Source organism: Somniosus microcephalus, chromosome 1, assembly GCF_052327205.1.
Source record: "Somniosus microcephalus isolate GS21.2 chromosome 1, FLI_Smic_1.0, whole genome shotgun sequence".
In the NCBI taxonomy this organism is placed as follows: Eukaryota; Metazoa; Chordata; class Chondrichthyes; order Squaliformes; family Somniosidae; genus Somniosus; species Somniosus microcephalus.
The window spans coordinates 7,888,400-7,903,794 of NC_140987.1; the positions used below are offsets into that span (position 1 = coordinate 7,888,400).

The window sequence follows — 15,395 nt, forward strand, 5'->3', positions numbered from 1 at the left end:
AATTTTCCACGTACAACTTTGGCCCTATGCAGAGAGCTAGCTGAATGGAGGACAAAGAACATCTGGCCAGCAGCACTTCAAGGTAAGTAACAACATATGTGGGTTTAGGAATATACTGGTTAAGGTACGGGATTGTCAACCAAGAAATCATGGAATTAAATTCCACAATTCCAAGTTCAATATACCCGGTAATTGGAAACCAGAAGAAATCATGTATGGAGTACACTGCCCAAAGCTACATTTTATAATGTGTTGCCTATCAACCTATTTAAAGACTTGGAATTATAGTGTACAGTGAGGAGGAGAGTGATAGACTTCAAGAGGACATAGACAGGCTGGTGGAATGGGCGGACACGTGGAAGATGAAATTTAACACAGAAAAGTGCGAAGTGATACATTTTGGTAGGAACAACAAGGAAAGACAATATAAAATAAAGGGTACAATTCTAAAGGGGGTGCATGAACAGAGAGACCTGGGGGTATATGTGCACAAATTGTTGAAGGTGGCAGGGCAGGTTCAGAAACCAGTTAAAAAAGCATACGGGATCCTGGGCTTCATAAATAGAGGTATAGAGTACAAAAAGCAAGAAAGTTATGATAAACCTTTATAAAACACTGGTTCAGCCTCAACTGGAGTCTTGTGTCCAATTCTGGACACCGCACTTTAGGAAGGATGTGAAGGCCTTAGAGATGGTGCAGGAAAGATCTACGAGAATGATTCCAGGGATGAGGGACTTCAGTTACGTGGAGAAACTGGGATTGTTCTCTTTAGAGCAGAGAAGGTGGAGAGGAGATTTTATAGAGGTGTTCAAAATCATGAGGGGTCCAGAGAGAAACTGTTCCCATTGGCGAAAGGGTCGAGAACCAGAGGACACAAATTTAAGGTGATTGGCAGAAGAACCAATGGCGACATGAGGAAACACTTTTTTACTCGGCGAGTGTTTATGATCTGGAATGCACTGCCTGAAAGGGTGGTGGAGGCAGATTCAATCATGGCTTTTAAAGGGAGTCGGATAAGTACCTGAAGGAGAAAAATGTGCAGGGCTACGGGGAAAGGGCGGGGGAGTGGGACTAGCTGAAGTGCTCATGCAGAGAGCCGGCACGGGCTCGACGGGCCGAATAGCCTCCTTCTGTGCTGTAACCATTCTATGATTCGATGAGAATGACAACGATGGGGCTGTGTTGGCTCATCCAGTAAAGGTACAGGCTAGCTGCATGGAGGGAGGCCACCAACCAAGTCAATCCAGGCTTCCAGCTGCCTTGGGCTAGGAACCAAATGAGGGCGAAGTTTGCTGGTAACAGGAGGAAGGCAAAGGTAAGTCTGCTGCTCATTTTTGTTCACATTTCCTGTGGGGCCCATCAACCATGTCACAAAACTCAATGTTGGGAACTGCGGCACTCTCTGTGAGGAGCCAGTGGAAGTACTGAATACAAACATTGCACACGTTCTTTCATTGATCAAGCAGCAGACTGCACTTTTTCTTGCTGGTGGAGATGGCGGCTGAGTATCTGCAAACAGATATTCAGGTGTCCAGGCAGAGGCATGCCTCAGTGGTTGGGGAGATTTCTCAGTGGGTCAGCAGCCATGGGTGCAGAGGTTATCCCCAGTCTCCTATGAGCCCCCAAAGGGTCTTGGGACTGCCACATTACAAAGGCATAATGCCTGCTTCCCATATTGTGGCCACTGATGTGTATAATGATGTTGCTTTAGTCAGATACCACCTGAGTATGTGGTTGGTATAAAGAGCCCTGTTTCCCACATGAGCGCCACCACTGATGCCCGACAGTTGAGTGATCGCTTCCAACCCATGAAAGCTCTGCACCCTGTCCAGCTCACAGCAACACGAGTTGGTCATTCAGCTTCTCGAGCCTGTTCTGCTGTTCAATCAGATCATGGTTGATCAGTACCTGAACTCCATTCACTTGCCTTTGATACCTGCATATCCCTTGATAACAAACAAATAAAAGTCTGTCAATCTCAGTCTTGAAAATTTGAATTGACCCCCAGCACCTACAGACTTTATGGGGAGTGTTCCAGATTTCCACTGGCCTTTGTGAGAAGAAGTGCTTGCTGACATCACCCCTGAACAACCTAGCTCTAATTTTAAGATTAGTCCCCCTTGTTAACCCCTTGTGAACCAGGGGTCACAGTCTAAGGATAAGGGGTAAGCCATTTAGGACTGAGATGAGGAGGAATTTCTTCACCCAGAGAGTGGTGAACCTGTGGAATTCTCTACCACAGAAGGCAGTTGAGGCCAATTCATTAAATATATTCAAGAAAGAGTTAGATATATTTCTTAAGGCTAAAGGGATCAAGGGGTATGGGGAGAAAGCAGGGACAGGGTACTGAGTTTGGATGATCGGCCATGATCTCATTAAATGGCGGGGCAGGCTCGAGGGGCCGAATGGCCTACTCCTGCTCCTATCTTCTATGTTTCTATGTTCTGGATTCCCCCACCAGAGGAAATAGTTTCTCTCTATCGATCCTATCGAATCACTTTACCATTTTAATATCAATTAGATCACCCCTCAACCTTGTAAACTCAAGGGAATGCAATCCAAGTTGATGCAACCTGTCCTTATAATTTAATCCTTCAAACCCCGGTATCATTCTGGTGAATCTTCATGTACCCACTCCAAGGCCAATCTATCTTTCCTGAGGTGCGGTGCTCAAAGCTGAACGCAGTGCTCCAGATGGGGTCTGACCAAGGCTCTGTACAACTGAAGCATCGCTTCCTCACTTTTGAATTCAAACGTCCTTGTGATAAAGGCCAACATCCCATTCACCTTTTTGTGCGCACTAGCTTTTAGTGATTTGTGTTCATGGACACCTAAATCCCGTTGCTCCTCCACAGCTCCTCGTCTCTCACCATTAAGAAAATATTCCAATTTGTCTTTCTCAGATCCAAAGTGACAAAGACCTCACACGTTGAACTCCATCTGCCATAGTTTTGCACACTCACTCAGTCTGCCTATGTCCCTTTGTAACTTCCTCCTCCCATCTACACATTTTACTGATACCAAAGCAAAATACTGCGGATGCTGGAAATCTGAAATAAAAACAGAAAATGCTGGAAACACTCAGCAGGTCAGGCAGCATCTGCGGAGAGAAACAGAGTTAACGTTTCAGGTCGCTGACCCTTCATCAGAAATTTTATTGTGCCTCTTAACTTATTGCCATATTCAAACTTGGATATACAACTCTCTATTTCCTCATGCAAGTCATTAATATATATGGTGAAAAGCGGAGGTCCCAGTACAGATCCCTTGGAAACATCACTTTCCACATTCCGCCAATCAAACCCTTTATCCCGACTCCCTACCACCCAAACCAATTACAGACCCAAGTCATAATGTTACCTCCAATTCTTTGTGTTCTCATTTTTGCTCGTAATCTCTTGTGTGGAATCTTATTGAATGCCTACTGGAAATCTAAATAGACAATATCCAGAGATACTTTCCTATCCACCGTTAGTGACCTCAAACAATGCAACTAGATTAGTCAGATTTGCCTTACTTAAATTTAAAATCTTGGTTTGTGACTCTCTCTTCTCCTTCACAAACCTAATATTAAACTCAATCATATTCTGATCACTATTTGAAAGCATCCCTTATGGTCAGTTTGTTAACAAATTCTGGTTCATTGCTCATCACTAAATGAAGCATGGATTGTCCCCTTCTCATTCTAAAACATATGTTCCAGAAAACTGTCCCAAAGACACTTCAGAAATTCATTGCCTTCCCTGCTAGAGATTTTCTACCTCCCCCACTTGATGCGAAAATTGCTGTTCATCATTTAATTTGTCCAGATTTATGGCGTTTTGCTCAAGTTACCTTTCCAGGATGGAGTCGGGGATGGTGGGAGGAAGGAACTTTCCCCAGGAGAGGCAATGTGATGAATAGAGGCTCAGATCGAGCAAGCTGTCGAAGTTTGTTGAGGGAACCAACTTCTGAGGCAAAGGGCTTGTCTTGTTCATTGCTTTATAGAATAGAATCATAGAATAGTACAACAGAGGAGGCCATTCGGCCCATCGAGTCTGCGCCGCCTCTTTCGAAGATCAATCCAGTCAGTCCCACTCCCCCGCTCTTTCCCCATATCACTGCAATTTTTTCTCCTTCAAGTATTTTCATCCAATTCCCTTTTGAAGGCTAATATTCAGTCTGCCTCCACCACCCTATCAGGCAGCGCATTCCAAATCCTAACCACTCGTTCCGTAAAAAAGATTTTCCTCATGTCACCTCTGGTTCTTTTGCCAATCACCTTAAATCTGTGCCCCCTGGCTATCGACCCTTCAGCCACTGGAAACAGTTTCTCTTTAGTTACTTTATCTAAACCCTTCATGATTTTGAACACCTCTATCAAATCTCTTAGCTTTCTCTGCTCCAAGGAGAACAACCCTAGCTTCTCCAGCCTATCCACGTAACTGTAATCCCTCATCCCTGGGACTATTTTAGTAAATCTCTTCTGCACCCTTTCCAAAGCCTTCAAATCCTTCCTAAAGTGTGGTGCCCAGAATTGGACACAAGACTCCAGCTGGGGCCGAACCAGTGTTTTATAACGTTTCATCATAACTTCCTTGCTTTTGTCCTCTATGGCTCTACTTGTAAAACCCAGGATCCCAGATGCTTTATTATCCTGTCCTGCCAACTTCAAAGATTTGTTCAAATATACCCCCAGGTCTCTCTGTTCATGCACCCCCATTAGAATTGTACCCTTTAGTTTATATTGTCTCTCCTCGTTCTTCCTACCAAAATGTATCAGTTCTCAGTGTTGAATTTCATCTGCCACGTGTCTGCCCATTTCACCAGTCTGTCTATGCCTTCTTGAAGCCTATCACTATCCTCCTCACTGTTTACTACACTTTAATACGCTTTAATAAGCGACGCCTCAATTTCAAAATTCTCATCCTTGTTTTCCGATCCCTCCATGGCCTCGTCCTTCCCTATCTCTGTAACCTGCTCCAGCCCCACAACCCACCCCCCCCCACTCCCTCCCTGAGATATCTGCGTTCCTCCAATTCTGGCCTCTTGAGCATCCCGGATTATAATCGCTCCATCATTGGTGGCCGTGCCTTCAGCTGTCAAGGCTCTAAGCTCTGGAATTCCCTCCCTAAACCTCTCTGCCTCTCTCTCGCTTCCTTTAAATGTAAGAAATCACACAACACCAGGTTATAGTCCAACAGCTTTATTTGAAATCACAAGCTTTCGGTGCGCTGCTCCTTCGTCAGGTGAAGTGGAGAGATGCATAAAAACACAACTTATATAGTCAGAGAATAATGTCAGATGTTTACAGGTAATCTTTCTAACTGCCATTTATCACACCTCGGCAGAGATAATCACAGCAATCAAAGGTGTAAATGGTGTCCAAACAGGTCAGTCAGGAAAACATTACATCAAAGAGCAATGAGGTGGGGTCACAAGGGGTCAAATGTTGCAGATGCTGGGGTCTGTATGAAAAACAAGAAAACAGACAAAAAACATTTTTTTTGCTGGAAATCACAGCAGGTCCGGCCGCATCTGTGTGGAGAGAACAAGCCAACGACGACTCGAGTCTGGATGACCCTACGTCAGGTGGGGTTACATGTAGCGTGACATGAACCCAAGATCCTCATGGGTGCAGAACTTGGCTATCAGTTTCTGCTCGATTTTGCGTTGTCGTGTGTCTCGAAGGCCGCCTTGGAGAATGCTTACCCAAAAATCGGAGGCTGAATGTCCTTGACTACTGAAGTGTTCCCCGACTGGGAGGGAACACTCCTGCCTGGCGATTGTCGCGCGGTGTCTGTTCATCCGTTGTCGCAGTGTCTGCATGGTCTCGCCGATGTACCATGCTCCGGGGCATCCTTTCCTGCAACGTGTGAGGTAGACAACATTGGCTGAGTCACATGAGTATGTACCATGTACCTGGTGGGTGGTGTCCTCACGTGTGATGATGGTATCTGTGTTGATGATCTGGCATGTCTTGCAGAGGTTGCCGTGGCAGGGTTGTGTGGTGTCGTGGTCGCTGTTCTCCTGAAAGCTGGGTAATTTGCTGCGAACGATGGTCTGTTTGAGGTTAGGCGGCTGTTTGAAGGCGAGTAGTGGAGGCGTGGGGATGGCTTTAGCGAGGTGTTCGTCGTCATCGATGACATGTTGAAGGCTGCGAAGAACATGGCGTAGTTTCTCCGCTCCGGGGAAGTACTGGACGACGAAGGGTACTCTGTTGGTTGTCTCCCGTGTTTGTCTTCTGAGGAGGTCCATGCGATTTTTCGCTGTGGCCCGTCGGAACTGTCGATCGATTTGTAAATAAGAATGCAACTAGCAGATGGTTTCGATCCATCGGCCTCTGGGTTATGGGCCCAGCACGCTTCCGCTGTGCCACTCTGCTGTCGTTTTGTAAATAAGAATGCAACTAGCAGAAGATGGTTTCGATCCATCGACCTCTGGGTTGTGGGCCCAGCACGCTTCCACTGTGCCACTCTGCTGTCGTTGGCTTGTTCTCTCCACACAGATGCGGGCGGACCTGCTGTGATTTCCAGCAAAAAAAATGTTTTTTGTCTGTTTTCTTGTTTTTCATACAGACCCCAGCATCTGCAACATTTGACCCCTTGTGACCCCACCTCATTGCTCTTTGATGTAATGTTTTCCTGACTGACCTGTTTGGACACCATTTACACCTTTGATTGCTGTGATTATCTCTCTGCTGAGGTGTGATAAATGGCAGTTAGAAAGATTACCTGTAAACATCTGACATTATTCTCTGACTATATAAGCTGTGTTTTTATGCATCTCTCCACTTCATCTGACGAAGGAGCAGCGCTCCGAAAGCTTGTGATTTCAAATAAAGCTGTTGGACTATAACCTGGTGTTGTGTGATTTCTTACATTTGTCCACCCCAGTCCAACACCGGCATCTCCATACCATGGCTTCCTTTAAGATGCTCCTTAAAGCCTACCTCTTTGACCGAGCTTTCGGTCACCTGCCCTAATTTCTCCTTACGCGGCTCGGTGTCAAATATTTTGTCCGGTGAGGCTCCTGTGCAGCGCTGTCCGTGGGACGTTTTTCCACGTTGAAGGCGCTATATGAATGCAAGTTGTTGTTCTCCTCATATTAAACAATTGTGGGCCTCTTACACTCACCAAGCTGGCCACATATCCCATTTAAGATGTGGGTGAAGATGAAAAGCCGACTCTCAGCCCTCACCAGTTCACGCAGACTCTCAGCCGTTGGAAATGGGCGCCAAGCCCGTCCGCACATGCGCAGTAATGGTCAGCGTCAGCCGGCTGCCGGCGGCCAACGAGCGACGCATGCGCAGTGATGCCCGCCGCCGGCGATCTCCGGCAGCCGGCTGACGCTGACCATTACTGCGCATGTGCGGACGGGCTTGGCGCCAATTTCCAACGGCCGTGCAGGGCGCTTGCCGCGGCGGCGCCGGACGGGCGGAGATTGGGCGCCGGACGGGCGGAGAGTGGATCAATGTCAATGCAACCGTGGGAGGTGCCTGGGCTGAGTGAGTGCATGGTAAAGGATAACAAACTGAGAAGAACCTTGACAAGGTACAGACTTAGCGAACATAGCCTAGCGATCGAAAAAGGCAGACACAGGCAGACCAGGCTGCCAAGAGAGGACAGGATATGCTCTCACTGCAGTCAGGGAGTGGTGGAGACAGAGATGCACTTCCTCACAGCTTGTGGAAAATATCAGGGCATCAGGGAGAATTTCTACCAAAAATTCTCACAAATATGCCCTGATTTCAGAAATCTGAATGACAACCAAAAACTCCCATTCCTACTGGGAGAGGAGAGAAGCTGTATAACACTGGCGGCGCACTATGTTACAGCTTGCCATGAACAGAGGGACAACCAGTAAACTAAGAAAAAAATATATATAGACAATGCGAATGTATGTTTATACACTCAGGGATATACCTGTTTATACACTGTATGAATAGAACTGCGTTTATGTGCTAAACCATAAATGTATTTTGATGCTTTGGCAACATAAGATGTGACTTATCATGCCAATAAAGCGATTTAAATTGTAAATTGTAAATTGCAAGAGGCCGCCACCAGTGGTTTCATAAAAAGCAAAACACCAGTCAGGGAAAAGAGCCGGTTGGCATTCCTCCAGCTGGCCCCCCTCAACAGAGGCTGGGCAAACAGTCCTCCAGGTTTACAGATCAAAGGCAAAGCCAGCAATCCTGAAACAAAAGTTCTGTCAACGCAATGGGTCAGTCAAAAGGTGAACAAAAGAAAATCAGGTGTACCGTTACCGGGCGTGAACTTTAATCGGGAGGAGCCACCCTTCATATACTGACCAAATATACTGATCTAGAACGCGCTGCCTGGAAGGGCAGTGGAAGCAGATTCAATAGTAACTTTCAAAAGGGAATTGGATAAATACTTGAAAAGGAAAAATCTGCAGGGCTTTGTGGAAAGAGCAGGGGGAGTGGGACTAATTGGAGAGCTCTTTCAAAGAGCCGGCACAGGCACGATGGGCCGAATAGCCTCATTCTGTGCTCTTTAATTGTTTAACAGTTAAAATTAAAGAGTAGGAAAATGGTGGTCAGAATATACTTGGGTAGAACAAATGAAGAACAGAGACACAATGAGTTGCTAGTCCATGTGCTTGCTTTATTAGGCCAGAGCGAACTGAGCATGCTCATTCCAAACCATGCGCTAATACATTACAGTGGTCTTGAAGGCACAATATCTGAATGCGCAAAGCATTCGCAACAAATTAGATGAATTAATAGCGCAGATAGAGATGGACAGGTTTCATCTAATAGCCATAACAGAGACTTGGTTTCAAAGTGGCGAAGGTTGAGAACGAAATATTCCAGGATACAGGAAACTCTTTTTTATCCGGCACCGACAGGACCGGCGTGTTGCTGGTTTATCAAAATTTCCGGATGACGGAGAGGGTTATCTACCGAGGCTATTTTTAACAAAGAAAAATAAAAAAATCAAGAAATGTGCAGTATACAGTAATTGGGTACTCACATACAGAATGTTGTGTTAAATGGATGGTGGAAGATGCTTGATTAAGTACAGTACTGCCAGTTGAGGGTAATCCATAACTCTTTATAAGTTTTGTTTTACTGTTAAGTAATTAAACGACTGTACAGTACAGTATAAAGTACTGTGGTTGACTGTACACTTATTCCAAGACAACTGGTTCATCAGGAATATCCATGCCAGCTGGGTCATCAGGATCATTCACTTCAACAGATTCTTCAGGCACTTCCACTGCTTCAACTCTTTTGGAAGCTTTCCTAAACATGTCCCGGATGTCTGCTTGCTTAGTGGACTCTTGTCTTTTTTGTAGAAAGGTGGAGTGCAGAATATGGAGGTGCATAACTTCTTGGGCAGAATAGCAAGGATGTCTTTCAGCAAATTGGAGGATTAAAGCAAATCCTTCTGCAGCTTTAGCCCAAGAAATCTTCTTCTCTTCAGAAATCTCATCCTCTTCACTTTCCATCTCACTTTCCTTTTCTTTCTTTGGATTCAAAACATTCTCCATTATTTCATCATCACTTAGCATATGCACAACAGCAACTTCTCTATCTGCATCAACCCACTGCTCAATATCACTTTCACTGAGGTGACATAGAGGGTTTGCTGGGTGTACATTTTTCACCATGCCAGCCATTTCCATTATTGTACTCCTCTTGGGACAAACATTGAACCCATGAAATTCCTCCTCTGAAGAAGAACCTTCAGCAAACATTACAGAAGGCCACAATTTGCACCAGGCTTGTCTCAAAGTGTGACCTTTCACCAAGTTCCAGGAACATGCAACATTAAAGATGGCATCTTTAAGATTGTATTCCTTCTGAAATGCGTGAATATTGTCATCTTGGCTTATCAGTTTACGTAGGAAGTCTTTCTTGTAATGACACTTGAGATTTCGGATAACGCCCTGGCCCATGGGTTGTATGAGAGAAGTTACATTTGGTGGCAAATAAATGGTGAAAATATTTCCCGAAACCAACTCAGATTCATGCGGACGGGCTCTACAATTATCAAGCATTAAAATGCATTTGCTAGCTTCAGGTTTCCCTATTCTACGGAAATGTTCCCTCACAGATGGAACAAAAATATGATGGAACCAATTCGACAAGATTTCCTTATCCATCTAAGCATTTCTTTGAGCTTTGTACTCAACAGGTGAAATAAAGAATAGATTTGCCTTCCAAAGCTAGGCTTTATTAACTTTAAAATCAGCAGCATATCTTTCCACATCCAGTCCCAACTAAGCTAGAAAAGGACTGAATTTAAGGTAGCCACAACACATCATGTGATCATCAACTACCAATGAGATTACAACACATATCCCAAGGCAGTTAACAAACAACAAATCACAATACTTTTACTAATCAAGGAATAATCACCACATTCACCCCTCCTTTTAAAATATACTCCAACCTAATAACTTTTACAATTTACAATTAATTATTTACAGCTAAACTATGCACGAGCATAAAACGATTTACATAACACAATACTAAATGAACAACAACAAATAATAACATTACGCATAAGTATTAAGTATCTCTCAACTAAAACAATATACTATAATATTTCAACAATTTTTAAAACATTACTATCAATTTAAAAGTCCATTTTCAATCGGTCGACCAGATATCTTGTTCGTGTCGACCTTCTTAACCTTGGTGAAATTCCTTGCCCTCCCACGCCAGAAGGCACAGAAGTATCTTCAACAGGAAGGCTATCCATATCCCGATTCTCAACGGTTTCCGGATTAGAAATCCCATCAGAAGATGAACTAGGATGGTCATAAACATCTATCAAAGGCTGACTAATAGAAGTATGATTATCTGCAATCGGATTGGAAATATTCGTAGTATCTGTAACAGCATCCACATTATCCGAATCATGACCATTATTAATATTCTCAGAAGAGGGCTGGCCCCCACAAGGAGCCAAGTCTTTAATTGAAACAGTACTTTCTTTCCAATCTTGGAATCGAATATGAGCATATTGGGAATTTGCCTCCAACAGCTCCACCTCCTCCACCAAGGGGTCATATTTTGACAATCTAACATGACGTCGAAGCAACACAGGTCCCTGCATAGTAAGCCATGAAGGTACCGAATACCCCGTAGTAGATCTCCGCGGATAGTTAAAGAGCCTTTCATGGGGGGTCACATTAGTAGCCGTTGAAAGCAATGATCTAATGGAATGCAGGGCATCAGGCAGCACCATTTCCCACTGTGTATTCTTAAGGTTCCGGGATGTCAACGCCAACATAACTGCCTTCCAGATCACCCCATTGTATCGTTCACACTGTCCATTGCCCTGGGGATTATACGGGGTAGTTCTACTAGTAGAAATTCCCCGACTCTGAAGGTATTCCTTCAACTGGGAAGACATAAAAGAACTTCCCTGATCCGAATGGATATACGCAGGCATCCCAAAGATGACAAAAAGTTGAGTCAAACATTTAATAACTGTAGCAGCTGATACATCTGCACAAGGAAAAGCAAAAGGGAACCTTGAAAACTCATCCACAACAGTAAATATATATCGGTTTTGAGTAGTTGAAGGAAGAGGTCCCTTAAAATCAACACTCAAACGTTCAAAAGGAGAAGTAGCCTTTATAAGATGAGCTCGTTGAGGCTTAAAGAAATTCGGTTTACACCGAGCACAGATAGAACATGATGAAGTCATCCGCTTGACGTCTTCAACTGAAAAAGGCAAGTTCTTACTGCGTACAAAGTGTATCATCCTCGTAACCCCAGGATGACATAAGGCATTGTGAAGATTAATAAGCGTATCTCTGTGAATCACAGAACAATAAGCCCTCGGCAGTGCATCAGCAGCAACATTATCCTTCCCCGGACGATAAACTATGTCAAAATGGTAACATGCCAACTCAATCCTCCATCTCATTATTTTATCATTTTTAATCTTTCCAAAATGTTTAACATCAAACATAAAGGACACAGATTTTTGATCAGTTACCAACGTGAAATGTCGCCCCGATAAATAATGCCTCCATTTACGCAATGCTTCTACTATTGCGTATGCCTCTTTTTCTATTGAGGAATGTCTTTTTTCACTATTATTCAAAGTACGTGAGAAAAAGGCCACAGGTCTTCCATTTTGGTTCAGAGTAGCCCCAATTGCAAAATCCGAAGCATCCGTCTCAATCACAAAGGGAACCTGCTCATCAATGGAATGCACAACTGCTCCTAAAATATCCTTTTTAAAATTCTCAAAACATGTCCTGGCCTCCCATGATAAAGGATATGTCGTAACCCGAATAAGAGGCCGGATCTTCTGTGAAAAATTTGCAATCCAATTAGAATAATAAGAAAACAGTCCAACAACTCGTTGCAAAGCCTTAGAATTAGTAGGACAAGGTAAATCGATCAGTGGTCGCAGACGTTCTGGGTCTGGTTTAATCTTATTTCCTGAAATAATATACCCCAATAGATTTACCTCAGTAGTCGAAAAGATACATTTCTCTTTGTTAAAAGTTAAACCAACTTTTTCCGCAGCTTGAAGGAATCTTTTTAAATTAGAATCATGCACCACCCTTGATTTGCCACACACTGTAATGTCATCTAAGTATGAAAAGGTGTCAGAGAGGGAGTTATCACTTATAAAAGCATCCATTGCCCATTGAAAACAAGCAACACCATTAGTAACACCAAATGGTATTCGGCAAAACTGATACAGCTTTCCACCAGCCTCAAAGGCCGTATATGGTTGATCCTTCTTAACAATAGGAATCTGATGATAAGCACTCTTTAAATCAATAGTGCTAAAAACTTTATACTGAGATACTTTATTGATAAGCTCATCAATCTTAGGCAAAGGGTACGCATCTAATTGAGTATACCTATTAATAGTTTGGGAATAGTCTATCACCATTCGTTTCTTGTGTCTCTCATTAGTCGTGAGAACTACCTGTGCTCGCCAAGGCGAACAACTAGGTTCAATGATTCCTTCCAATAAGAGAAGTTGAACTTCAGAATTAATAAATTCTCTATCCTGACTACTATATCTTCTTGACTTGGTAGCAATTGGCTTACAATCCGACATCAAATTGGAAAAAAGTGATAATGGAGGAATAGATAAAGAGGTTAATCCACAAATAGATAAAGGTGGCTTAGTCCCTCCAAATGAAAGACTAAGAGACTCGTGTAACTGAAGCACATCATGTCCAATCAAAATATCCGCACAGAGATTAGGCAAAACAGATAGGCATATATCAGTATACGTATTACCCAGAAGAACCATTTTCACAAAGCAACAACCAGCTATTTGTGAAATAAGGGTCGTCTGAGCCATACACACCTGATACGTAACAGGCGAAATTTTCAAATGCTTCTCCTTCGCAAACTGAAGACTTATAAAACTCTCAGTACTGCCCGTATCTATAAGGGCCTTCACTTCCAACCCATTAACTTGAGCCGTAACTATAGCTTTGTTTAGGCCATGAGCAAATGCAGCAGAAATTGATGCAATAAACGCCCTATCTAAAGGCTGAATAGTCACAGAAGAGGTAGTGGAGGAAGACCCTCCCACACCAGGAGAAGGGAAGGTAATTGAACCTGATGATTTGCACACACGTGCATAATGACCTCTCTTGCCGCATTTACTACACACAGCCTCCCGAGCAGGACACTTCAGACGAGGGTGCCGGATATTCCCACAAAAATAACACTTCTGAATCCTAGAGGCAACGGCCGCCGAAGTAGAAACTGTTTCAAAATCTAGTAAACCACTCCCATTAAGTCCACATAATTCCTTTTCATCCGAAACTGCCGAAACCATAGTCGCAGGCCGATTAAAAAGAGCATAAGAATCCGAACTTCTCTGAGCCACATCCAATGTAGAAGCTTGCTCAAAAGCACTTTTAAGATCCAGAGTCTTATTTTCTAACAACCGCTGACAAATTGATCTAGACAGTAATCCATTAATAAAAGCATCCCGTACCGATTCGTCCTTATGTTCTTCAGCCGTCACAGCCTTATAATTACAGTCAACACTAAGGCACCGAAGTGCTTGTAAATAAGTATCCAAAGATTCTCCCACCTGCTGCCTATGGGCAGATAGAAGATGACGTGCAAATACCTCATTCTTTGGTTTAACAAAAATCTTTTCCAATGTAGAAATAGCCTCTTCATAAGTTTTACAGTGCAAAATATATTTATATACATCCGGGTCAATGTAGTTGATCAGCATATTCAGCTTATTCAGAGCCTCTTGATCCAACACGCCCAAAAAGTTTTTAAATGTACAATACCAATGTTTCCATTTATCATCCACTCCAGCAGAATTGGGGTCAGCCTTGAATCGTTCTGGTTGAAGATATCGCGCCATTCTAACACAAAGTTAATAAATTGAAATAAAGAATAGATTTGCCTTCCAAAGCTAGGCTTTATTAACTTTAAAATCAGCAGCATATCTTTCTACATCCAGTCCCAACTAAGCTAGAAAAGGACTGAATTTAAGGTAGCCACAACACATCATGTGATCATCAACTACCAATGAGATTACAACACATATCCCAAGGCAGTTAACAAACAACAAATCACAATACTTTTACTAATCAAGGAATAATCACCACAACAGGTAAGTGCCTCACATTTTTAAATGCATGGGGATTTTTATACTTCCCAGTGACAAGAAGTTTAACCCGGTGTGATCCAACAGCGTTCGCACATGTTAGCACGGTTACACGATCTTTATTTTTCTTGTAACCTGAAGCATTAGCCTCACTAACCCCAGCAAGCGTTGATTCTGGCAAAAACCTCCAAAATAAGCCAGTTTCATCAGCATTGTATAGCTGTGCTGGCAACAAATCATGTTGCTGCACAATCCGATTGAAATAATCGCAGTATTCTTCTGCGGCATCGTGCTCAGCTGATTTCTTCTCCCTGGAAATATCGAGTTGTCGTATCCCGTCCCGTACCTTGAAGCACATTAGCCATCCCTCGGAGAAAGCACACTTGTCAGTGAGCTCCATCTTTGCGTAGAAATCCTTCGCTTTTTCGATTAGCATGGGTCCGGAAATCGGAACACCCTCTGAACGCTTACGAGAAAACCACTCATAAGCAACAGTATCCAGCTCTTCAAGCTTAGGCTTACGAAGCGTACGTCGTTTCTCTACACCCTTAGATGTCTCCGAGCTTGAATAAAACTTGAGCAGCTTATCCTTCTGCGATTTGATGTCGTAGATTGTTGACGAACCAATTTTGAATTCATTCATAATGTTGATACACTTCTCTCCCCTTTCTAGTCGTTGGCATATGTCGATTTTTTGTTTTAAAGTTAACACCACTCTCTTCCTTTTGCTTGGGCCAACTTTTGGGATTTCCATAATGCAATGCAATGACTACCAGCAGCGTGGGAGACTCACAGTACCCCAGTAAAATGGCGGAT

At 43.4% G+C, this 15,395-nt stretch overlaps 1 long non-coding RNA gene across 1 annotated transcript in view; it reads left to right on the forward strand.

Moving 5' to 3' along the window:
• Positions 1-8,042: 8,042 nt before the first annotated feature.
• The window catches only part of LOC147123910 (uncharacterized), a 114,684-nt gene continuing 107,331 nt past the window's right edge, over positions 8,043-15,395 (forward strand). The window contains exon 1 of the long non-coding RNA XR_015073246.1: positions 8,043-8,217. This is a non-coding gene — a long non-coding RNA (uncharacterized LOC147123910). The remainder of the gene's footprint in view (positions 8,218-15,395) is intronic.